This window comes from Panthera onca, chromosome B2, assembly GCF_046562875.1.
Source record: "Panthera onca isolate mPanOnc1 chromosome B2, mPanOnc1 haplotype 2, whole genome shotgun sequence".
In the NCBI taxonomy this organism is placed as follows: Eukaryota; Metazoa; Chordata; class Mammalia; order Carnivora; family Felidae; genus Panthera; species Panthera onca.
Genome location: NC_138343.1, coordinates 21,581,517 through 21,607,591, shown reverse-complemented (window position 1 = coordinate 21,607,591; position 26,075 = coordinate 21,581,517). Strand labels below are relative to the sequence as shown.

The following is a 26,075-nucleotide window of genomic DNA, read 5'->3' as shown; positions in this document are numbered from 1 at the left end:
AGACCTTCCTGGTCACACCACATAAAACTGGAGTCCCCTACCTCTCACTCTGTCCTGATTTTATTTTTAGCACCTTCTCACACACCTTTACTTTTATGTATTTCTCTTGTTTAATGCCTATCTCCATGAGGGCAAGTGTTTTTTGTTATTTTATTCTTTGCTATTTTCCTACCACTTGAAATAATGCCCAACACATATGAGCCCTTGTAAATATTTGATAGGTGGATATATCTTCTCAAAAAATGTGTATATACCTATGTGTGCTTGATCCCATGCCGTGACTCCCCTTGACTTTACAGCAAAACAACAGATCAGGATGGCGAGATGGAATGAGGAGGTATGAGAAAGTGGTAGGTGGTCTCAGCTCCTTCTCTTACCCAAATGTACGTGACGGTGCCTGACGTTTCCCCATTAGAGATTAATTTAGCTGGGTGTCTTTAACCCTGTTAGGTTTTTGGTTTTCACTTTAAAATGTTTAAAGGGATACTTTTTACATCTTTTTAAAATTCCCGAGTGTTTATTGTAATGAGTCAATAATTTAGAGATCCATAAAGAAAAGTATTTAATCCCCCACTTCCCTGTACCCACCTCCTTCAAAGTGGGCCACTAGGACAGACTGTTCTAGCCCTCTGCTTTAGAAACCTAAGCCTCACCAGTGAACTAGGAGTCTTCAGGACCCAGGACGCATGCCCTCTTGGAGTCTGTGACTCCTTTTAGACCATATTCTAGGTACCAGTGATACTAGAATTCCCTCTCCAAAACTTTCAGCCCTCCTCCAGGGCGCAAGTGAGGCTCCCCTGGGGTTTGTTCTTTCAGGGGCAGCCTGGCCCAGGATGGGTGCTCTCATAATTCCAGGAACAGCTGTGTGGGCCAGGCAGGCTGGGGTGCCAACACATATATGCACAAAGTCTCTTCACGTGCACAGGGAGTTAGAGTGAAGAGCTGGGAGGTGGGGGTGAAGGGGGAGACAAGGCCAAGCTTCCGTCTGTCCTCTCTCCTTGGGCCCACCACCTCTCTGAGTTAAGGGCAGGCCTGCCGCCCCCACTGTAATCCCATCCCATAAGGTAGCAATGTTAACAGTTTGCTATCTAACCCTCACACCTTTGTCTATGAGTCCATAATCATATAGAAATACGAACACATATGGAAGGGGTTTGCTTTCTCTATCACTTTTTAATAAAAAAGTGGTATTCTAATATATAATATAATAAAATATAAACATAACATAACATAATATATATCATGGACACCCCACCCCCAATTTATAGATTTCATTTATTCTTTTTATTAGCTTCATGAGATGTTACAGTTTGAATGCATATTCCTTTATGACAGGATATGTAGGGTTTTTTCCCCATCCCGCCCTACCTCAAACAAAGCTGAAATAATCTTTATACCTGTAGTGATACATCCTGGTGCTTTCATTTTGTAAGCTTTAGCTTGGATTCCTAAAAATAGGATTTGCGGTTCAGTCAAAGGCTATAAACATCATTTATTTTATAGATGTTTCCAAACAACTTTGGTAAACATTTACAGCAAAGCATACCCCCATGGGCAATGGATAAGATGCCCATTTCACCAAACCTCCCAGCTCTGGATGTTATGGATTGTTTCAAATTCGGCAAATCGGATGGGTAAAAACCGACATCTGGTTAATTTCACATTTGTTTCCCTGACTGAAGTGAGGGTTGGCATCTTCTCATACACTCTGGCCATTTGTGTTTCCTCTTTTATAAATCACCTATTTACACCCATGTATATCCTTTACCCATTTTACTGTTGGGATGTTAACTTTCTCATATCAAATTGTAAGCACTTATCAAATAGTAAGCTTCTGTGGTGGTATTACTAATTTTTTCTCCTGTCATCCTGTCAATTAAAGGTATATCTTTTCATGAAGATATTTCTAATTTTTTAATCAAATTTCTGGGTTTTTTTTTCTTTTGTTATGACTTCTGGGTATCTTATCTTATTTAAAAAGGAACCCCTGCCTGTCTTCCTAAATTTTGTTCTACTATTTTTATTGTCATGTGCTTCTGGCCTCACTTGTAATAGAGAAATTACAGAAAACATTTTAATGTTTCTAATTTGGAAAATAAAGGAGTTCTCAGAAAGGGGGGTGTCCCCAAATTCTGTACCCTAGGTCTTTTTTTCTACTTCTGCTTACCATTATGACTTTAAAATGTCATGTCTTCCAACAATTTCTTCTTAAAACACAAGCAACCCTGCAGAAATAACATCTCAAGGCCTTGTAGCAAATCAGGCTGGAGTCTGCTAGGACAAACGCCAAGGACAGACATCTTGGGGGGGGGGGCGGGATGCCAAAAACAAAGAGAAGGAGAAAAAAGGGAGAAATGTAAGGGTTCCATTCACTCATACTTTGATCCAAACAACAGAAATAATTGAGCACCTTCTATGTCTAAGGCAAGGTAGGAGGGCCTGTGAAGGTTGGGGCTCAAGGAACAGCAAGATCCGCTTCCCCCAATGGTTTATTGTTTTGAAAGGGCAAGAAAAGCCCATACAGAAATACTACAGTACAAGGCAGAATATACAGGCATAGACATAGGGATGGAGTTGAGGTGCCAACAAGAGGGATGCATAGGAGGGTGTCCGACTCCATCTGATCTTCCAAGTCGTCTGGGATCATCTTAAAAATGATCAAACTAACAGATTTATTATACTCGGTGGTTCCCACCCAAGCCTATGGAATCTAAATCCCCCGCTAATTTTGATGATATGCCAGTTGGGAAACTTTAACAGTGAGATAAATCTTCACTGAAAGAAAGCATGATGGTATTTGTAGGATTCCTTGTAAATTATATATGCACCATCACTTCCCCAGTCTGTCTTGTTGATGACAGTGCAGCTATTCAGTAGCAGAGATCTGTCCTCAGATCACTAGGTCGTCATCCAGTCCTCCATTCTCATTGGCTCTGGAGTGGGTCATGTGACCTGAGTCTAAGCCAATCAGGATATCCTATGCTGCTGGAACTATGATTAGTTGAGGGACAGGCTCCTGGTTGGCATTTAGAGATGGTGAGATGCGATGAGGGTCTGTCTGGGTCTTCTCTTTTTTCTGCTGTCTTTGAAGACAGGAGCCCTCACCTTGAAAGCTGTTGGCAGCCATCTTGCAAGGGGAGAGCCCATGTATGGGAGGCACATGGGAGAGAAAAGACAACTGGGCCTGGTTGTATCCTTGAGGTTTGAATAAAGTCACACCTGAAACCACACCCGATCTACTCTGGGCTGCTTGGTGACCCCAGCCAGCATAATTTCCTTTTTGGCTGAAGCCTGTTTCGATCGGGTTTCCTGTCACTTGCAACTGAAAGTATTATCACTGATAGGAGGTACAAAGTTCTCCTGAGAGTATGCTCCTTCTTGTACCAGGAAATCAGTAATCCTTCATTTTCTCCTAAGGAAGATGTCCTCATAAGACAGATGCAGACCACTGACAACTTGAGCTAATTTGGAAAATTCTTTCAAAGGGCTCTAGAAATGGCAAAGAAAATGATTTCTTTCTTAGGCTAAAGAAACACTCTCCTGATAATGTAATTGTTCAATTTCCTTTCTTTCTTGGATATGTTGTGATTTGACAGTGCTTTAAGATGGTACATTATAAAAATCTTCCTTATATTATCTAAGCATAAAGAGTTCCACCAAAACCCCAAGGCACTTCCCTGGAGTAAGAATGGGGAAGTCCAGGGGTGCCTGGGTGGCTCAGTTGGTTAAGCATCCAACTTAAGCATCATGATCTCCCAGTTTGTGAGCTGGAGCCCCATGTCAGACTCTGTGCTGACAGCTCAGAGACTGGAGCCTGCTTCGGATTCTGTGTCTCCCTCTTTCTCTGTCCCTCCCCTGCTCACACTTTCTCTCTCTGTGTGTCAAAAATAAATAAACTTTAAAAAAAATTTTTTTTGAGGAATGGGGAAGTCCTTTCCCTGGTGGCCACTCCTAAGGGAACATCCTGCAGGTCTGTTGGCACATCTGATTGTTTAAGTGAACATCTGTCAGACACAGAATCTGCTAATAGGGTAGAAGTTTGTTTACTTTTCCCTTTGAGACTTCGAAGCCCCAAGCTGAGAAGGAACTTTTTACTTTTCTATGTCACAAATGAGGAAAAGAGGAAGGAAAGTGAGAAAAATAAGAGGGAGAAAGAAAACTCCAACTTAAGTGTCTTGGGAATCATTTTGTTGTTGTTGTTCTAATTTCCAACAGAGAGATCCTTCCTCTCTCTCTCTGCAGAGCACCCTCAAAGAAGGTTAACACAATATGTAGGTGCAGATAAGGATTTTAATCTATGAAAAGTCTTCTATCAAAACGACTTTCATAGTTGTGTTTTAATTTTAGGATTAAGAAGGTTGATGCTTTATACTTCTGGAAAATTCACCTGCCCAGACTTGGTACTTTCTGACAAATAACCTAAGACAAGACAACCTAACCACACTGTGTTACTGTCTGGACTCTAAAGAATATTTTGAACCCCCTTAAAAGTAGTATCTATACTGTAAGAAAATTAATAGGGAATGTTTATTATTCCCAGACTGATAGTCAATAGTAGATTTCCCTTAAAGCTATTTATAATAATGCATTGTTATTTCCTGACATCCTGAAGGACTCCTACAAGGACTAGGGAGTATCACTGGGGGTCAGTCACTGACATCCTAAGTAAACGTGGGATGGAGAATCATATTTTCAGCCCACTGAACATTTCAAAAGTCTCGACACCTTCCAAGGGAAGAGGGGAGAAAAGAATTGACAGGAGGACCAGAATCTAATGAGAGATTCTGCAAACTCCAAGTAGAATCATTTGTCCATTGATTCATTCATTCACCAAATACTCATTGAGTTCCTCCTGGGTGCCAACCACAGTATAGGCACTGGAGATAGGACAGAGAACAGGCAAATTAAGTTTCTACCTCCAGGGAACTGCTAAATTCTAGAGGAGACTGACAGTAACAAGTGAAGAAGGCATATGTAATATGATAGTATAGAATATAATTTTAGGCAATAATAAATGCTACCAAGAAACTAAAGCCAAATGGGAGATTGGGATGATGGAATGCGGCGTGGTTGTACTTGACAGAGAGATCAGATGAGAAGGAAGGAGCAAGCCTTGGGAGTTTGGGGAAGAGCATCTCAGGGGGAGTAAGGGGCAAAAACCTGTGCAAGAATAGGTCTGAAGGCTGATGGAATCACTGTTGAAGGGAGGAGAGAGTGGGAAGCATACAGAGCATTACAGGCCCCAGAAAGGAGTATGGATGACTGGAAGCCATTAGAGGATGTGAGGCAGAAAAGTAAAGTCATCTGGGGAACCTGTTGGGTTAGCCCCAGTGGGGTGGTGTCACCCCTACTGGGGGTACTGGCTGTGGTCCTTGTTCTCAGCTGACTCGCCAGCCCCCAGAAAAAACCTTGGCACAGTAGGCCATTGGTCAACAGTGATTGAGGAAATAAAGTCCTGGCCTGAGGGAGCTTACAGTTTCCCAGATGAATCAAATATGTGACTGTGTTATCTATGACACAAAATGGGTGAAACCAGGGGCAAACGTTTGCTGGAGAAGGGAGGTAGGGGTCTCAGAGGTAGAGCCATGAAGAAAGGCCCAGCAGCCAGACCATACAGCACTCTCCCCCAGGACCCATGGAAGGGGCTGGTGTGAGAGAGGGAGAGCTGCTGATCTGGTAGGAGGAGCATCTAGTGGCACTCAGGCTGGCAGGTTCGCAACCCCTTTCTTAAAGGGTTGGGTGCTCTGCCCTGCAGGGCCTGCCTAATTCTCCCTGGCTTCCTGCAGGGATACTCAGAAATTCCTTTCAGTTCCCCTCTCCGCTGGCTGTGTCGAAGGCAGGGATGGGCCAATACCCTCCACACCCTTTGTCTATCCATCCGGAAGTACTGAGTCAACAGCCCTTTCCCAGAACCCACTTCAGTTTCTTCCCACACCTGCAGCTTCGACTGTTCCCAGGAATGAGGTGGGGCAGGGCAAGGAGCAAGGTGAGTGTCAGCGTGAGGAGTCACACAGTAGGATCTCCAGATGGGTGCCTCTCAGACTGACCATGCATGCAAATCTCCCCTGGAGCCTGTCCGCACAGGTCGCTGGGTCCCAAGCCCAGACATTCTGATGGCAATGGTGTGAGGTGGATGGAGAAATGTGCATTTCTCACAGGCTCCCAGGGATGCAGGTGCTGAGGCTTCCCGGCTCACCCTTCGAGGTGTGCTCCTTCATAGGAAACCAGGATGAGGTTGGCAGGGGAGGGATAATAAATATAGCCACGATTTACTGAGTGCCAGACTCTGGGCTGAGGGCATTATGTGCATAATCTCTTTTAATCCTCACCCAGCCCTGTGAGCTGGCACCATTATTATGCCTATTTAAGAGATGAGGCTTGGAAAGAGTAGAGAAGTTTTCCAAGGTCTCATAAGCTTACAAGTGAGACTTGCACTCAACTAACTGTCCTACTCCAGTGCCCAAACTATTAAGAGAAATCTCAAGGGAATAAATGTTGATAGGGGTTATAAGTTGACAACTAGAGAAAAGGTCAGATAGTAAAATAGACACCCATACACCCAAGAGTTTCTCTGCAAAGGGAAGGGTGTATATGCAGCTATAATTGGACCCAGTAGAGTCTCGGGATTGCCACAGCCTCTGGAACAATCAAGATTAAAAATAGCTGTGACAGAAGGAAAAAGAAAGCATGACACACATTTCCCTCTCTCCTTTGTATTTATCTAAACGTCTATATTTAAGATTAAATTGCACCAGGTTAAAATTTTTCTTTTATTTCTGTTGTTCTCCCACCCCACCACACCTGAGGCTTTAGTGGTGTTCTGTGAAAAATACGTAGTAAATAATTTGCCAAACCCTGTGCCTTTGTTTTTTATTTATGAAGTATAACAGACTAGCACCTATTCTAAGTTAACTCAAATTACTAGATAACCACACAAGCTAACCAGGAGATATGCTGAAATACGATTGAAGAGTTATGAAATGCTTTGGTAGGAATAGGCCTTCAGTGTTGGACAAGAAAAAAAAATGGTAAATGGAATTCTCCTACTTGGACAATATGCACACTGAAAATTGAAATTATTTTATGGAATGAAATGAAAATGAAAATACTTTATTTATAACCAATGCCACTCAAGTAAAAGCAACAATCTGGCTTAAACCCTTCACAAAAAGAAACTTGACATTGGAAAAGATATGAACTCAAATTCTTCTTTTCCAAGGAGCAAGTCCCTTGAATGTTACACAGGGTCAGAGCCTAGCCCATATCCTCATCCCTCGTGCTGACTTCCTCTTTTTTGTAGTTTGCAAATCAGACCCAAAAGATCATCTAATGCAGTTAAATGATCCAGTGTCTGGATTCATGATTCCAAAATGAGACCCGAGAGAGAATTTATTTTTCCCCTAGGTTGCCTGAACTCTCAGCTTGAGAATCCTCCAGACATCCATAAACATAATCCTGGGCACTTCTGCTAATCACACCTTGCATAAGTGCTCTGAGGGTTTATTTTACACACAGGCTCTCAGTGGGGAGACAGCCTGGGAACTGATAGGCCGTAATTCATGTTCCAGTTCAGTCCTTGCAGGAAAAAAGGGATCCCAGACTACAGTAACCAAGCTCTCTATATATTTGCCTTAGTTTTACTCTTTAACATGTTCCCTAAATCTGGTGAGCTCCCTGCTCAGAGGAGTTGAGAGATATTATATTCAGGGAGTTCTATTTTTCTTATGAAATCTGAATGGAAATGCACTCATCAGCCCTTGTTCTCCCAAGGCTTGGAGATCCATTGGGCCCCCAGGACTCCTATCTGCACAGACACTGCATTTACACAAGTGGTGGTTTTTCTCAGGACTTACTCTAAGCAGCAGAAGGAATGCTCAAAGTCCCATTTCTTGCTTTTGGTGCAGGGCCTTTCCCCACACACTCACTGTCCTTTCCTTTCACTCTGGATTATTTGACTGTACCCCATACTGTGGACAACACCACCCTTCCCCCCACATCTCCATCTCAACTCTCTTGTATATACACCCGTTGTTATCTGTTACTTTTGGGGGGAAAAATCCCAACTTTCCAACAAAAAGCCCCTGATTGATAAACTCTTTAAGGTTCCCTTGTATATAGTATTTTGAATCTAAATACATAAAGAGTGTCTACAGAAAGTTGGAGGTCAAAAGAGTCTTGAGGGGCTGACCCCAGCCCTCTCCAATGGCCACATAATAGCAGTTATGTGTGTGATTTCAAAGTTTCTAGCAGTCACATTAAAAGCAAAAAAAAAAAGGTGGGTGGGGGGGGGGCGCTTGGGTGGCACTGTGGGTGGAGCGTCCAACTCTTGATTTCAGCTCAGGTCATGATCCCAGGGTTGTGGGATCGAGCCCTGCATCAGACATGCTGAGCTTAGAGCCTGCTTGAGACTCTCTCTCTCTCTCTCTCTCTCTCTCTCTCTTTCTCTCTCTCTCTCTTTCCCTCTGCCCCTCTCCCCTGCTCCCCTGCTCACACTCTCTTGTTCTCTCTCTAAAATTAAAACTTAAATGTTTTTTTAAAGTAAAAAAAAAAAACAGGTGAAATTCATTTTAGTAATAGATCTTATTTGGCCCAATGGAACCAAAATAATCAATATTTTAAACATGTGATCAATATTTAAAATTATTAATGGAATATTTTGCACTCTTTGTCATGCTAAATCCCCAGAAGGCAGTATGTTTGTTACAATTACAGCACATGTCAATTTGGATGAGGCACAGTCCAAGTGCTTAAGAGCCACGTGTGGCCAGCGGCTACCGGAGTGGACAGAGCCGGTCCAACCAATCACACAACAGCTGAGAATCTTTCCAGAACACTGTTATCTGCTGGCTGTTCCAACATTATCTTCCCTGAAGGTAGATAACTGGCTTCACATCTCTCCAGATACCTTACCTGAAAGGCACTAAGACAATGAATTATTTAATTAATTAATTCCCATAAATCATTCCATCTAAAAATATCATTTAAATATTAGAGCCTACCAACGGTGATGTGTAATTTTTTTGAAATCCCAAACTAAGCCTTTCTTTTTTAAGGGTTAAAGAAGGTATACAGTTTTAGTGTGGCAGAAATGTCTGTATAACCTTGGTCCTGTGGGAGCTCACTGAAGGCCAAACGGTGTAAACTTGTCGTACTTTGACTTCAAAAAGTAAATGTGTCACTAAGCGCCCACATCCAGCCAAAGCCAAGTTGCCCAGTAATGCTTGGGACAGAGGCCCAAACTGCACCGGGCGCTAAACCAGCCCTGCTTCTCTGAGAGGGGGAAGGAGGGAAGGCAGTGGAGGAGCCCAAAGGGGTTTCTTCCCAGCCCCAGCCCAGCTGTCACCTGCACCCACAGTTCTAGGGTGCTTGGCCTCCTTACGACACCTGCCCAAGGTCAGTGCTGGCCTTTGCCCAAGAGTCCCCCTCAATGTCCCCATCAACTGCCACCTCCAAGGAACCTCTGAGGCCACAGCCTAAGCACGTCTCCTTGAGAAGCATGAGAGGTCTCTGGGGATGGAGTGGCCTCCCTTCCTCCTAGCTCCACCTCGGCCCCCAGTTCCCAACCTGCAGGATCCCTCCTCAGCACAGGCCCTGCTGTTTACTTGTCAGCTTGAAGCCTTGTGTGTCATTTCTGTGCTTGGTGCTGGGCTGGTGAGAGCACCAGAGTTTATTTCTTTCCTGCCTCCCTCCCTCCTTCCTTCATCATTCCCTCCCTCCCTTCCTCCTTCCTTCCTTTCTTTCCTTTTCTCTTTCCTTTTCTTTCTTTCTTTTTTAAATATAACTATATCCTGTTCCTATCCTAACGGTTGAACTAGGTGACTGCCCCAGTGAACACACTTCCTACCTTGGTTCTGACTCACACTCATTACATTGTACTTTGAACTAGGCCTTGGCTATCTGCTGCGTCAATCACTAAAAACAATCCAAATCCTCTCTCATTGGGGCAGCAGCTACCACCTGTCTCAAATTAACCGTTAGGAGTATGAAGCTTTCATAATTCACCCCAACCACCCAAACACCACATAAGATGAACCTAGACATCCAGTTCACACATTCATTCATCCCAAAGTGCCTTGTGAAGCTTCCAATGTGGAAAAGGTTATGGAGAAGTTCACAAGCACTGAAAAGAGGCCACGAAAGAAATGCCAAGTGGGAGGAAATTTTCGCCGACCTCTGCTATCCAACTTCGGGAGCGGCCGAGGCTGGCAAATTTTGAGACCATTCACTCCTTCATTCAGTGGCTGTGCCAGACAACAAACAACAGCAGACAGTAAAGTATTATGGGATGCTAGGTACCAGTATGTGCCAAGGAGAGAATAAACCTGGGGAGGGGGTATGGATATCAGTGGTGTGGGGGTGCAGTGGGGAATGAAATAACCTTTCCCTGTGGCCAGGGAAAGCTTCAGGAGAAAGTGACTTTTGAATAGAAAGCTTTCACTGATTGGGCTCCCCAAAGCAGACTTAGAGACAGAGACTGCAGGCAAGAAGCTAGGAAGTGCTTTCAGAATCAACCCCTGTGGGGGCGCCTGGGTGGCACAGTCCGTTAAGCATCAGACTCAGGCTCAGGTCATGATCTCACAGTTCGTGAGTTCAAGCCCCACGTCACGATCGGTACTGATGGCTTGAAGCCTGCTCGGGATTCTGTCTCTCCTTCTCTCTGCCCCCTCCCTTGGTTGTGTACTCTCTCTCTCAAAATAAATAAATAAACTTTAAAAAAAAATTAAAAAAAAAAAAAAAAGAATCAACCGGGCAGAGGGGGAATAGGACTGGGAGGAGGCTCAGCAGGGCCTCAGCCAACCAGCTGGGGAGCTCTGAGATAAGAGTGGCTTTTCGGAATTGTCCCATGGGACAAGAGGGCCAGTCTTTTGCCCCCGGGTGCGAGCTGCCCCCAGAGAGAGGGTGTGAGCTTAGTGAGTGATCTCTCCTCAACCTCGGCAATGACCTCTGAGGGCTATCCACCGACCCTTTTCCAAGTGACTGGTGGAGTAAGTTGAGGGGACTCCGGAGGCACAGCACAAATGCTAGGACACCCCAAAGGGAGGGAGGGAGTGGGCCATGTAGTCATCCAGGGAAAGCCCCAAACAGAGGGAACAGCGGCTGCAGAATCCCTGAGGTAGGAGCAGGCCCAGCACGCTTCAGGCATAGCAAGGCCACCGTGGGTGGAGTGGAGGAGAGGAGGAAGAGCAGACAGATCCTCCAGTTAAGGAGCTTGTCCTCCACACATTTCATTCCCATTGACAGCCTGTGGAGTATGTCACTGGGAAGAATGGAGACCCAAAGACACTCTGCTGATCCAGGACTACATCTGATGCTCAACAGCAGATGACAGTGGTGCTAGGATTTCCCGCATTGAATGATGCAGAGTTTGGTTTACCAGAAAATGGAGGCATGGGACTGTGAGGCAGGCAAAGCAGCCTGCTTGACCATTGTGATGTTCTGACCTTCTAGCACTCATGGTCTCTATGTGAATTCCCAACCTCTTCAAAGTAGAAGTCAGATGCACCGAAAAGTCCGGTTCACTCACTCATTCATTCTAAACTATCCTCTTGGAGCTTCTAATGTAGACATGGTGATGGAGAAGTTCACAAGCCCTTAAAGATGCAGCAAGATAAATAGCAAGCTGGAAAGATGTTCACCAACCTCTGCTATCCAACTTTGGGAGCAGCGAGGCTGGTACACTTTGAGATCTCTCACTCATTCGTTCACTAGTTACATGCCAGACAACAAATGAGAGAACTAAGTCACACAGGGGAGGATATGAGATAGTGATGAGCATGACACATGGAATAAATCAGAAAAGGGGAATATGAATTTATTTTTGAAGGGTGCTTTCTGAAAGTAGAAGCTAGAAAGATCTCTTCATCGCAGTATGAACTATGAAATACAGTTTGAGCAAACAGAACCTGCCTCTGCAAAAGCTGGTGCATGCAGGCAGAGAGATGCAGCTCAAGCAGGCCTCGACAGCCCCATCTGTGAAATGGGGGGAGGGAGGAGGCTCAAACTTAATAGTTCAGATCTTCCAGGGAGCAGACGCTGAGAGAGGGTTGGGTGCACAAGAGCCGTGTCTAGGGAAAATATCTGGGCTCTGCAGACCACAAAGCAGGCCTGGCCCTGTGCAGGAGAGAAGGAAGGGAAGAAGCATGGGGAGGAAGAATGTGATGCTTCAGTGCATGCCCAGAGCTCCAAGGTGGGTCTCAGAGCAGTGGGGGAGGGGGAGCTACACCCCTGCACCAAGAGACATGACCAGCACATTTTCTTGGGCATCACGGTCCACCCCTTCTGCCATGTGTTACTTCTCTCAGTAGCCAGAACAGATACGGCAAAGTGAGTGGCTTAAGCAACAGAAATGTATTGATCGCCTCACAGTTCTGAAAGCTAGACGTCAAGAGATTGAGATGCTGCTGGCAGGGCTGTTTTCTTCTTCTTCTTCTTCTTCTTCTTCTTCTTCTTCTTCTTTTTAATGTTTTATTTATTTTTGAGAGACAGAGTGTGAGAGGGGGAGGGGTGGGGAGCAGACAGAGGATTCGAAGCAGGCTCTACGCTGACAGCAGTGAGCCTGATGCGGGGCTTGAACTCACAAACTGTGAGATCATGACCTGAGCCGAAGTCGGACCTTCAACCTACTGAGCCACCCTGGTGTCCCAGGAATGGCTTCTCCTGAGGCCTCTGTCCTTGGCTTACAGATGGCAGTCTTCTCCCTGTGTCCTCACGTGGGCTTTCCTCCATGTGTGTCTGTGTCCTGATCCCCGTTTCTTACAAGGACTGCGGTCCTACCAGCTTAGGGCCCACCCCTATGACCTCTATCTATCTCCAAATTTACTATCACATTCTGAGGTACTGGGATTTAGGGCTGCAATATACGAGTTTCGGGGGGAACACAATTCAGTCCATAATGCACAATATATCTGCTGCTCCTCAGTTGCAGGTAGCAAACCCTCCATGGCTCCCATGCATCTCTCCTCCTCAGAGCAAATTCAGAAGAAAGCTAGAGGGACAGTGTGCGGCCCCCATAGCTGCATTTGATATCAGAGCTAAACTCATATCCATCCTCTTCCTCCTCCACTACCTGGCCTGACTTCCTCTCACTGCTGTCTCTCATCCCAGCAGATCGCAGTGGCTGACCTGGTGTCATGACCCAGACCTGGAGGGTCCCACAGCCTTCCCAGTTCAGACTTGTTTGGAGAATCTATTCATATTTGCTCTGGGGGAGGGGTACCCAGAGGCACCCAAGGAGATCCTTGGGCTCCACAAGGATTTCTGCCTATTGTGTAAAAGGAGCCCTTCCTCCTGCTGCTGGTCAGGGTCACTAGCTCCTGCCCAGATGGTGACTCTTCTTACCAGCTGGCCCCTGGAAATAAGCCCAAGGTGCCCTTGGGTCCAGAGTTCAGTGGTACCCTCACCATCTCCAGGACCTCTAGCCTTGCAGTGCAGGAGCAAGGAAGCATAAAATCTCCTAGCAACTCACTGGAGGCATGTCAAGGCCACACTTGCTTCCACCTCTTGGTTCTTGGACCCATGCTTCAGGGTCTCAGGTTTTGCCCACCAGGCCCCTGAACTTCCATGTGCTGAGCATTCCCACAATTCTGGAGGTCAGTGACTCTAACGACAAGAACTTCCACCTACAACTCAGCTGTGTCTGTTCTTCCACTGCAGGAGATCCTTGGGTGGGAGCAGCCTGGGAAGCATGGCCTCAACATGCACACAGTGGAGGACTTGGGAGTCCAGTTGTAGCGAGGACATCTGTCAGGCATGCTTCCTCCTGGTCACAGGTCTCTTGCCTCGCAGAGACCCCATGATTGTGCGCTCATTTCTGCCGTTTGCAAGCATGTTGGAGAGCCTGCCCTGGAGTCAAGTGACTTACTGACTGCACCTGACTTCTGTCTTGCACAGTATGCAAGGTACTGTGCCACGTTTTCCTTTTTTGCCATCACCTTCCTCATCCATGGCACCTACCTTGTCAGATATGTGTGAGGAGTAGAGGAGGTGATGCATGACTTTTTAAAAATTTGAATGGTAGCGGGACTGATCAAAATGACTCCAAAATTTGTGTGGAAGAATAAATTTTCAACAATTGCCGAGACGTTTTTGGAAAAGGGTTAGTATGTGATGGGATCTTGGCCTGCTGTGTGTTACAGATCATCGTAGAGTTATAACAATCAAAACCGTGGCTCTCTGTGCCATACCCAGATTCACAGCAGGTCTCCCAGGTAAACAGCCTCTAGCATGTTGGAAAATGTAAGTAAGGGAAATCAGCAAACTGGGTCCGTAACTCCTGAACTCGTCCTAAGGAAGGGCTCAGTCAGTACGGCTGGGGGTGAAGTGGAGCCATACTTAAATACGTATATACACAGAGTAAAAATAAATGGATTAACAGAATAAAATAGAAAATGCAGAAATAAACATAGATAGAGATATATAGATATGAATCCAGTATATAATAAGATTCTATTTCAATTCACCAGAGAAAGGGTAAGCAACTCAATAAACAGGGAAAACTGAGGAGGAGATTAGAGCCCTATTTCATGCCAGGTATTTCTAAAAGAAACTGAATTATAGGAAGTAATAGGCTTGGGATTAAGGTGAGGCAAAGAAGGTAAGCCTTGAATGCAACATTGAAGGAGGCACACATTTCCAGGGCCGTCTAGGCGCCCTGGATGTGCCTGAGATGCTCCACCTGTCGAGTCCCAGCCCCAGAAAGTAAAAGCACCTGTCAAAGATTTCACCACAACACTGATGGCAATAGGAGGTACTTGGAAGCAACTTATAGTTCCACTAGGGAATATGGGTGTGTAAATCATGATAAATTCAAGGGCACCTGGGTGGCTTAGCTGGTTAAGCGTCTGACTTTGGCTCAGGTCATGATCTCACTGCACGTGGGTTCGAGGCCCACATCGGGCTCTGTGTGGACAGCTCAGAGCCTGGATCTTGCCTCAGATTCTGTGTCTCCCTTTCTCTGCCCCTCCCCAGCTTGCTTTCTCTCTCTCTCTCTCAAAAATAAACATTGAAAATTTTTTTAATTATGATAAATTCATAACATGGCTATTGAAAGAAATGAAGCCAACATGGAAATATGTCCACAACATATTGTTAAATGAAAAAGTGTAGTTGCAGCCCAATATCTAACATGGTTTATGCTATGCACATGTATTCATGTTTATAGAAATTCTTGAAAATAGTGGAACATACCCAGCAGCTAATTACTCAAGCCTACTTTTAGGTAATGGGCTGGGGTTAGGTGAGAGATTCATTTTCTTCATCTCATACTTTGTTAGTGGTGGGACGCTGAACCATTTGTTTGTTTTTGCTTTTGCGTGTGTGGAATTTTTCAGGGGAAAAAAAAAGCTAGTGGCAAATCCCTCTCAGAGAAACTATCCAGTTTAGTCACACATGGGGTATCTTTGTTGTGGTAAGATAGTTCCAGGGCCAGACTGGTGTGGGGGAGGGTAATATGGGGACGCTAACTTGTTCCACGTAGTAGAACAGGAAGGATTTTGAGTCCTAGAGTAAGGGTGACAGGACGCGGAAGTGAACAACAGTGGAGGGAGAGAGACGATCTGCCCGGGGAAGGAAGCCATAGATCCTGGGAAGGAAAACCAGCTCCTGTAAAAGTCTTCAGGTTTGCAATGACTGAGGAACTTTAAAGAACTCATACAGGGATGCCTGGGTGGCTCAGTCGGTTAAGCATCCGACTCTTGATTTCTGCTCAGGCCATGATCTCCCGGTTCATAGGATCAGGCCCCACACTGGGACTGGGATTCTCTCTCTCTCTCTCTCTCTCTCTATCTCTCAAAAATAAATAAATAAGCTAATACAAAAACTATTACAGATCTTCTGCAACTTACAATGGGGTTACATCTAATAAACCCATCATAAATTGAAAATATCTTAAGCCAAAAACGCATTGAATACACCTAACCCACAAGACATCCTTAAATGTTCCCTAGCCAACCTTAAATGTTCCCAGAACACTTATAGTAGCTCCCGGCTGGGCAAAATCCTCTAACACAAAGCCTCTGTTATAACAAAGTGTTGACTCTCCCATGTAATTGACTGAATGCTATCCTGAAGGTGACAAACAGAATGGCTATGTGGGTGAGAAGTGGTTGTCAGCATATTGGTTGTTGACCCTTGGGATTGCATGCTGATTGGGAGCTGAGCCTCACATCAGGAAAGAGTGTCTATAGCATATCTATCAGCCACTCGGGAAAAGGTCAAAATTCAAAATTTGATGTACAGTTTCTACTGAATACGTGTCACTTTCACATCAATGTAAAGTTGAAAAATCCTAAATGGAACCATCATAAATCAGGGATCACTTGTACTTACTTTTATGTTAGTCTGTTTACTGTGCAGTGATGTCTCTCCTCACCCATCCCCATAGACCCAAATCACCTGTTAAACTCTACTACATACAACTATCTTTTGAGGCAAAAAAAAGAATTCTGTAGGGTTGATGTAAAGCAGAAAGAAGACAACAGACACTGGACATGAGAGGTGAGATTAGGAAATTAACAGTTTTTTTTATGGCACAAGAATTAACCAGAAGTACTAAGGATGACCACTATCAAAAAGACACAATAACAAAAATTGGCAAGGATGTGGAGAAATTGCAACCCCTCATACATTGCTGGTGGGAATGTAAAATGGTGCAAATGCTTTAGAAATCAGTCTGGCTCTTCCTCAAAACATAAGAGGATTCAGCAGTTCCACTGCTGAGTATACCCAAAATAAATGAGAACATATGTCCACACAAAAACTTGTACACAAATATTCATAGCAACTTTAGTCATAATGGCCAAAAAGTGAAAGCAGTCCAATGTCCATCCACAGACGAATGGATAAATCAAATGTGCTGTGTCCATATAATGAACTATTTGGCAAGAGAAAGAGAAAAAGAAAGAGAGAAAGAAAGAAAGAGACGAAAACGATACATACCACAACATGAAGGAACCTCAACAACATCATTAAGTGAAAGAAAGCAGTCACGTATTTTATTATTAGAACTGGACCATATATTGTATAGTTCTGCTAATATGAAATGTCCAGAACAGACAAATCTGTAGACAGAAAGTAATTCATGGTTGTGGGGGGTTGGGAGAGGAAGAAATGGACGTGACTTCTAATGAGTATGGGATTTATTTTTAAGGTAATGAAAATGTTCTAAAATTAATTGTAATGATGGTTGCACAACTGTGTGAATATACTAAGAACCAAAAACCATTCAATTGTACACTTTAAATGACTGAATTGTGTGGGCTGTGAATTGTATCTCAATAAATTTTTCCAAAGAAAAATAACCAGAAGAAAAGCAAGCTCCATCCCATCTCCAGTATCCTAAGGGATTATAGAACAGTGCACCCAGAGACAGGAGCTCCCGCTGAGGGAGAAGCCAAGGTAAAGTAATGGCGATGTAATATTCAAGAGTGATCTGTGGAGTTAGAGAACATGGGCCATCAGGCAGCTGACATCAGGGACACATGTGAAATGTGAAATGTTTGGCCCAAGGTCTGACCTGCAGGAAGGACCTAATAAATATTAAACCTTGTTAAACAAACACCTTATTATCTGATTCTATGCCATCCTTAATCATACTCCTTTCATTCTTCTGGCTCCCTTTGACTGTAACATAAGCATGCAGAGGACCACACTACAGAAACATGAATAGGCTTTTAGCTCTACTTACAGTATGAAAAAATTTATATCTTGTGAAAGGAATTTTGATCACTGAGTAATATTTCACTGTATATATACACATCTTCTTTATCTATTCATCAGTCGATGGACATTTGGGCTCTTTCCATAATTTGGCTAATGTTGATAGTGCTGCTATAAACATTGGGGAGCATGTGTCCCTTTGAATCAGCATTTTTATATACTTCGCATAAATACCTAGTAGTGCAATTTATGGGTCATAGGGTAGCCCTATTTTTAATTTTTTGAGGAACCTCCATACTGTTTTCCAGAGTGGCTGCACCAGTTTGCTTTCCCACCAGCAGTTCAAGAGTGTTCCCCTTTCTCCACATCCTCGCCAACATCTGCTGTTTCCTGAGTTGTTAATTTTAGCCATTCTGCTAGGACAGGTGTGAGCTGGTATTTCACTGTGGTTTTGCTTCGTATTTCCCTGATGAGTAATGTTCAGCATCTTTTCATGTGTCTGTTAGCCATCTGGATGTCTTCTTTGGAAAAGCGTCTGTTCATGTCTTTTGCCCATTTCTTCACTGGATTATTTGGTTTTTGGGTGTTGAGTTTGATAAGTTTGTTATAGATTTTGGATACTAACCTTTATCCAATATATCATTTGCAAATATCTTCTCCCATTCCATCAGTTGCCTTTTATTTTTTTTATTGTTTCCTTCACTGTGCAGAAGCTTTTTATCATAAGAAACGACCTCATTTGATAGGGTGGGAGGAACAGGGTGCCTTCTCTTTGCCCAGCAGAAATCACAATAGTCCTCTAGAAGCATTTTATGTTTGGAGCTCGATGATCCTCTGCTGTTGGGGTTATCTTGTGCATAGTAGGTTGTTTGGTCTCTAGCAAAGTAGCTTTCCTGGTCTCTACCCACTAGATGCCAGTAGCACCCCCTCCAGTTGTGACAATCATAAATGTCTCCAAACATGTCCCCAAAAGGCTCTCTTGTGCTCTCTTGCTCCCTCTCTCTCATTCACCGCCATCCACCCACCCACACCCCTACCTGTCCATAACTCATAACTATGGCCCTAAAAGAAGATGTATGCTATAGTAAACTTTGAACTTTCTTTAATATCAGAAGGAAGTAGATGGTGCTGGGGCAAGTCCCAGAGTTAACTCCCCCACCCCACTCCACCCCCGTTTACTCTATCACACACTTCTCCACACCCTGCTCCTAGACCCATTCTTAATCTGTCCTCTGCACCACCCCTGTATCTGCTCCACTCCCAAACACCCCCAAATAAGCCTACAATATCTAGCTGTGATACTCAGACTCTTTTTTCATCCATCAATTGTTAGACACCTAAGACCTCTGGTTCATGTGTGCTGGGGGAGCAGAAAAGAAACCACACATGATAGGTGCCTGGTAGGTGGGTGTATTGGGGCAGTGCCAAGGAAGGAGAAGGAATAGTGAACTGCCACTTATAGAGCAGCTATTTCATGTATCAGGCTTATGTTAGCAGTTTCTTACACATGATTGCACTGAAGTTTTTCAGAATCACCTTGCCTTATAGGTATTTTCCCTTTTTGACAAATGGAAAAATTGAGCTTCAGGGAGGTCACCTGAAAATATGGCCGCCAAAAGTCCCTCTCAGCCCTGGTGTGTGTGCAGCCCCTTCTGTCAAGAGATGGGGACTATTTCTCCCTCTTTGAATGTAGACTGGCCTTGTGACATGCCCTGAGCAAACAATGCAGCAGAAACAACATTCGGGGAGTTCTGACCGCAGGCCTTATAGTGGACTGGCAGCTTCTGTTTCCTCCCTCTTGAAATCCCAAGGCCACTGTGAGGAGGCCCAAGAAACTACACAGAGAGGTCATGTGGGAAAAACCAAGACTGTGGTTGACAGCTCCATCCCAGCTACCAGCTGAATGCAGCAACATGGGTGAACCCAGGCTAGACCAGCAGAAATATCAGTCAGCCCACACAGTCCTAAGAAATAATACACTTGTGTTTGTTTTAAACCACTAACTTTTGAGGTAGTTTGTTATCCAGCTATTAATAACTGACATGAGAATTAAATAACTTGCTCAAGATCACACAGCCGAAATTACAGAGGAACCAGAATTTAAATATAAGCTTGTTTATATCAAAGCCTCTTTTCTCCCATGAAGATACACTAATTTATCCTCTATGATGTGGAACTATCTACTGGGTTGGGGTGAAATGGTGTGTGAGGGTCAACTGAACACAACGGATATCAAAGAAATCAACAGTTGGCAATAGGTAAACCTCCTAGCAAAACAGTGACAAGGGTAACTAGGGATAAAACTTGACTATGGAAAAGTTATCCTCATTAGCTCCATTTGTGACAACTGTTTACATTGATGCCTAATCAACATATAGCACATATTGTTAAATATAATTAATTATGGAGTGGCAGTAAATTCTAAATATGTGCCATGTCTATTTCCAAGTTAGAGACTTTGACCTTTGAAAAGGAAGAGAAAAACTTGGTTAATAGGTTAGTCATAGGTATATATGCACCTCAATATTTTGAGCACCTGATGGCAAAGTCAGAATGCTAATTTCCTATCTTCCCTAATCATTATCCCTACAACAAGGGGAAGGCAAGCTCTCTTATTATCAACGTGTTGAGTCCTCCCCACAGGAGACTCCCCACCCCACCCCAAGGAGCATTCAAGCATCCTCCATTCAAGGTCAGAACTAGAAAATATGGAAGCCTAGGCTCCTGGGTCTGGCTTAGAGTCAGTCCCTGACTTAGAGTTTGAACAAGTTGAGAGGTCAGATCATTCCCCCAAACTCACATCCTCTCACTCACTACATAATCAAACTTTCATGGTTCTTAAGCCCATCAGTGATGTGACAGTCAATAGTAAGTGTTCAATAACTGGCTCTCGTGGAGGAAAACATGTAAAAAGCTCTGATGTGCAGCATTTGCCATTTCTGTGGTATCAATACTCCCACCGTAACCAGTTCCAAGCTACCAAGGTGACATTCACCAGCATACAAAATTCATGAAAATTTAAGTCGGCCTTCTCCTATATGACCAGCCCCAGCTCAGCATGGATGCCCCACCCACCCATGTGCACAATATTATATCCATCAGGATTATATTCAGCTGCAAGTGATGGAAAGTCCTGAAAGATAGTGGTTGAAAGGAGAAGTTTATCTCCTCTCCTTTAGGTAAAACAAGACCAGAGGCAAATCATCCAGAGCTCCCACACAATTATCCATCCTCAGCCCCTTGGTTCTGCTATCTCTGGGAGATGGCCCCCATCTTTATGGTTGCAGACGCCTGCCTTCCCATGCAAGTCTGAGTAAGCAAAATGGAAGGCATTGCAGAAGTATATGACTTCTCTTAGGAGGACTTCCTAAAAATTTCACCAAAGATTTTGTGATGTGTCATAGTCCAAAACATAATCCCATGGTTAGATCTATCTGCAAGGAATCCTGGAAAATGTAGTTTTTCTGTTGCATGACCAGATGAAATTCCACATTCTGTTACTATAAGGGAAGGGGAAGGCTTAAGCAGGAAACTAGCTGTGTCTGCCGCCATATGACTATCACAGATATGACTACCATTGACGACTATGATGGGGCTTTATACCAAGCTCTTTATCCATGTTATTTCCAGTTTTTTGGCCACAGTTCAAGTGTAGTGGTACCAGAAAAAAATTCAAATGAATACAGATGAGGATCTTTAAAAATTTTTTTTAATGTTTTTATTTATTTTTGAGACAGAGCATGAGCAGGAGAGGGGCAGAGAGAGAAGAAGACACAGAATCCGAAGCAGGATCCAGGCTCTGAGCTGTCAGCACAGAGCCCGACGCGGGGCTCGAACTCACGAACTGTGAGATCATGACCTAAGCCGAAGTTGGACGTTTAACCAACTAAGCCACCCAGGTGCCCCACAGATAAGGATCTTTTAAAAATTTTCTGAGAGTTATGTATTTACTTTAATGTGAAAAAAAAAAAAGAATACATCAAACCTGTCATTTCACAGATACTTTTTCTTTTAAATGTTTGTTTATTTTTGAGACAGTGCAAGCAGGGGAGGGTCAGAGAGAGGGAGACAGAGGATCCTGAGCAGGCTCTGTGCTGACAGCAGTGAGATCCCATGAGGGGCTTGAACTCATGAACCACGAGATCATGAACTGAACATAAGTCAGACACTCAACTGACTGAGCCACCCAGGTGTCCCCTCACAGACACTTTTGCTTAGGACTAGGGTAAGGTAGATAATACCTGATTAAGATAAAAAATTATTAAATTCCAGAAAGGTGAAGTAAATCATAGTACTGGTGATCTAAGGATATGGGAAAAATTCTTAAGGTAATGTCTCCAAGCCTGAGATTTGGGGAACACGGAGATAGCTGTCATTATCCCCACTTCCCAGAGGGGAAAACTGAGGCTTAGGGAAGTGACATGATTTTCTCAAGTTTGCACACAGTTATGTTGGCAGGTTTGATAATCTTGTTCTTGAGCAATGACTAATATCCCCTAATATTGCATTTGAGAACAACTGTGATGTGGATTCTAGTATTTTGGTAAAGTCCTTTTCTATAGAGGTATCATTTTTAATTATGATCTTTTTTACACAACTATGAATATAATGTTATAATTTATATAAATGCAACTAAAGGTCCAATTTACTAACACTTTTTGGAGGGCACTGTGGGGTGTCTCCAGGGAGCCCAGTGTCTCCACAGACAATAACTGACAATGGCTATCAGCTCGCAAAAGCCTTTTAATGTCCTTCAGGACTGGGTTTCATAACAAACAATGTGATGCATTTCTTAAAAATTAGAACACATTCTGGGAAATGGAGGACAAATTAGGGGAAGACAATACATTAGTTATACAACCGATGGAACCCAACATGGGTCTAGGGGAGAAAATACAAATTACAGTGTATAAGCTGTTCTGTTACTTTACCTGGAAGTAGAGCCTTATGAACATAACATTGCAAATTTGTGCCAGGTGTATGCAGAGTATGCCCACGTGTATGTAAATTGTGCCCAGATATGTGCAAACTTGTTTTCTAAACCAAGACCTCTGAAGACAAAATGCATATATGTATGTGTACATTTTCTTTAACTAGACCGTAATTCTGCCATATGTCATGGTTTTCCCATATGTGGCCTTACCAGCTTGTCCTTCATACAGTGCCAAAGGCGGGTCAACCATCTGCAGGATGCAGCGTCTGAAGCAACTGATGGGCTCTGAGGGACCAAAAGACCACACACTGTTGGAGGTCTCAGAAACTCTGGACAGTCCCTGGCGGTGAGGCCTCTATGCTCAGAGCTGAGTAACAAAGCAAGGTCACGGAATCAGCCTTGTCTGTAGACAGATGCCTTCTCTCTGCTTAGTCTTGTTTGTGTACCATTCTGTTTGGAGGAGAGAGAGGGGATGGGGTAAGAGTTCAAGGTCTCTTGGCCCCTGAGAGTGGCTGAAGCCTCCAGATCAATCTGTTTTTCACTGGTGGGTGAATGATATACTGACAGGGTGTTGGGGGGTGGAAGGAGGTGACATAGGAGGGGGATGGTTTAAGGGTGGGACAGAGGTAGAGGGGAATATTCCTGTTTCTAGTTAACACTTTGTGTGTACTATATCATTATAGGGGGGAAAATGCAACCTTAAAACAGCCTAAACTAATTATGAGCGGGGAATATGTAAAATGATATGATGCTGCTCGGCCTCTGGATAGTGCCCTGCTGTATTTCTACATGTGACATGTTATAAATAAAGCCCAAACCAAACCATAAAACTGGAAGAAAAAAAATGGGGAGGAGAAAAGCTGTTGTTCATCCCTAAAACCCACCCTGTGCACATGCAAAACAGATGAGCTAAGAGAGACCCAGCTCAAAATCATCTCTTCCTAATGCAAATGTAAGAATGGTTTCCAGATGGAATCAGAGATGCACAGCTTATCATTATATCAAGGAGCAGGCCCACTTTTGACCACATCCAAATGAACCACTGAGCCGCAAGTCCATGCATGGGCAAGTTTGGCTTTTTCAGTTTGCCTGGAACGTTCCTGGTCCTGCCACTGTGGTTCCTGGGCTCTCCCCTGGGCTAGTCACTGAGATTATGTTGAACGACTTGGAGCCAGGCAACATTTAGGCTCCTGACAATTCCAAACCTTTTCCTGCCTCATGGTGGCATCCCTCTTGTTCACCTTCCTCATTTTATTGATCCCAGGCTCGCCAAGTGGGACAGGAAATTACATCACGATGTCATGTTGTCATCTTCAAAGTGTTAGGTTTCCCCCTTCCTCCCCAACTCTGAAACTGCAGAAAACTCTAAGTAGTGGTAAGTAGCCCTGGAAATTTAAGAGTATGTAAATTGGACAGTATGTAAAGATTTCACTACCAATGACAGAAAGCCCAAAATGACAGTGGCTCAAACAGTAAAGGAGCTGGTTGGTGGCTCAAAGAGAGCCTTCCCAAAGTTGCAGAGACTCAGGATCTTTCCCTCTCACCGCTCCCCCATTCTCAGCACCATGTTTCTATAGCTTGTCCAGGATAGCTGCTTGATGTCTACACATCACATCCATAGCCCAGCCAACAAGCATGATGTGTGTCTACACATGTTTGCAGTGTCAAGGACACTGCCTCTCCTTCCATCAATGCCTGGGGTCTGTTTCTCCATCCTTGAATCCAGGTTGACCACTACAATTTGGCAGAATTAATGTTGTATGAATTCTAGAACCTAGGCCTTAAGGGATCTTGACGCTTCCTCTCTCTCCTTCTTAAAATCCTGAGAACACCACGTGGTGATGAAGCCCATCTAGCCTATGGGAGAATGAGACACCTCATGGAGAAGGATCGAGGAGGCCCAGCTGTCAGAGATGACAATGAGGCCATATGAGATCTTGTGACCTATTTAGGAAGTCAGACGAGACAAGCTAAGAAACCTCCTAACCCACAGAATGACAAAAATAACAAATTGCAGTGGTTTAGCCACTAATTTTTAGAGTGTATCGGTGCACAGCAATAGATAAACTTAAATAACAGCAAGCAGGAGGCAAAGAAGAGACAAAAAGCACGTGCACTGCTATTGTTGATGGAACTGTACATAAGCTTCCAGGCAACATGGCTGGTTTTTGTGTTTGGGACCACAAACAAGATGCAAGCTACAAGGGGCGTTAAGGAATGTGGTCTCTATCCGGGCAGCCTGGTGCCCAGCTCGCAACAGCAGCAGCAATGACCATGGAAGATCTGATATCAGGGTGAAGAACCAGCACTCTGAGAGGGAGGGAAGATTGGAAAATGGCAAATGCATAGCATTTTCCATGAATATCACAGATTTTTTAAAGTTAGAAAGGTAACTTTAATATTCTTTTTCCTTTTAAACCAGAATTCTCCTCAGCTCAGAATAAGAGAAGGTAAATGAGAACACCTTCCAAACATATGCTACGTCTCTGAGACATAAAAGGAGCGAGCACAAAGTTCTCCGCTCCATGGAAGGGAGGGTGGGAGGAAGGCACAGCTTAGTGATAAAGATTAAAGTCACTGACAGCGCTCCTGGGTGGCTCAGTCAGTTAAGCATTCGACTTCCACTCAGGTCAGGATTTCATGGTTTGTGAGTTCAAGTCCCACATTGGGTTCTCTGCTGTCAGTGTGGAACCTGCTTCAGCTCCTCTGTCTTCCTCTCTCTCTGACCCTCCCCTGCTCTCTTTGTCTTTCTGTCTCTCTCAAAAATAAATATTTTAAATAATAAATAAAAATTCTTTCTCCCTCTCTCTCTGACCCTCCCCTGCTCCCTTTGTCTGTCTGTCTCTCTCAAAAATAAATAAATATTTTAAATAATAAATAAAAATTCTTTCTCCCTCTCTGACCCTCCCCTGCTCTCTTTGTCTGTCTGTCTCTCCCTCTCTCTCTCTTAAAAATAAATAAATATTTTAAGTAATAAATAAAGTCACTGATGATGGGATCAACCATTCTTGCTTTGATGGAAAGCAAGCTGCCATTTATGCTGCACATAGGGAAACATTTCTTGTACTCTGGTTGTTAGGTCCTGGAATGGGTCAACATGTGATATTATTGCAATATTTCTCTTGCTTTTTAAGATGTGGGCAAATTCTCAGCTGCCTTTGAGACTTTGAATTCCATTTCACCAGATGCACAAGAGAGTGATTGAAAAATTCTAGAGGTCTCTTCGAGCCCTTCACTCCTGTGATACAGAAAAGTCCATTTGCTGCATGTTTATGCAGGTCTACCATATGCCCAGCACAATCCTGGGCCTTCTGGGGGGAAATAGAAAGAGGATATGCGTCTGCACTCAGAATGCATATGATCTACTTAGAAAAGCAACTTCTGTGGCTTTTCAGCACATAAGTCCAAGGAAAGTGCCCAGAGTTGCCTGAGATGTCCTCAGTTCTCCTGCATATCACCAAGTCATAAGGATAATGAAGTTCTCTTC

General features: G+C 43.9%; 1 long non-coding RNA gene across 1 annotated transcript in view; it reads right to left on the bottom strand.

Moving 5' to 3' along the window:
- Positions 1 to 21,402: 21,402 nt before the first annotated feature.
- Positions 21,403 to 26,075, bottom strand: part of LOC132666775 (uncharacterized) — a 48,412-nt gene continuing 43,739 nt past the window's right edge. The window contains exon 4 of the long non-coding RNA XR_013555516.2: positions 21,403 to 23,038. This is a non-coding gene — a long non-coding RNA (uncharacterized LOC132666775). The remainder of the gene's footprint in view (positions 23,039 to 26,075) is intronic.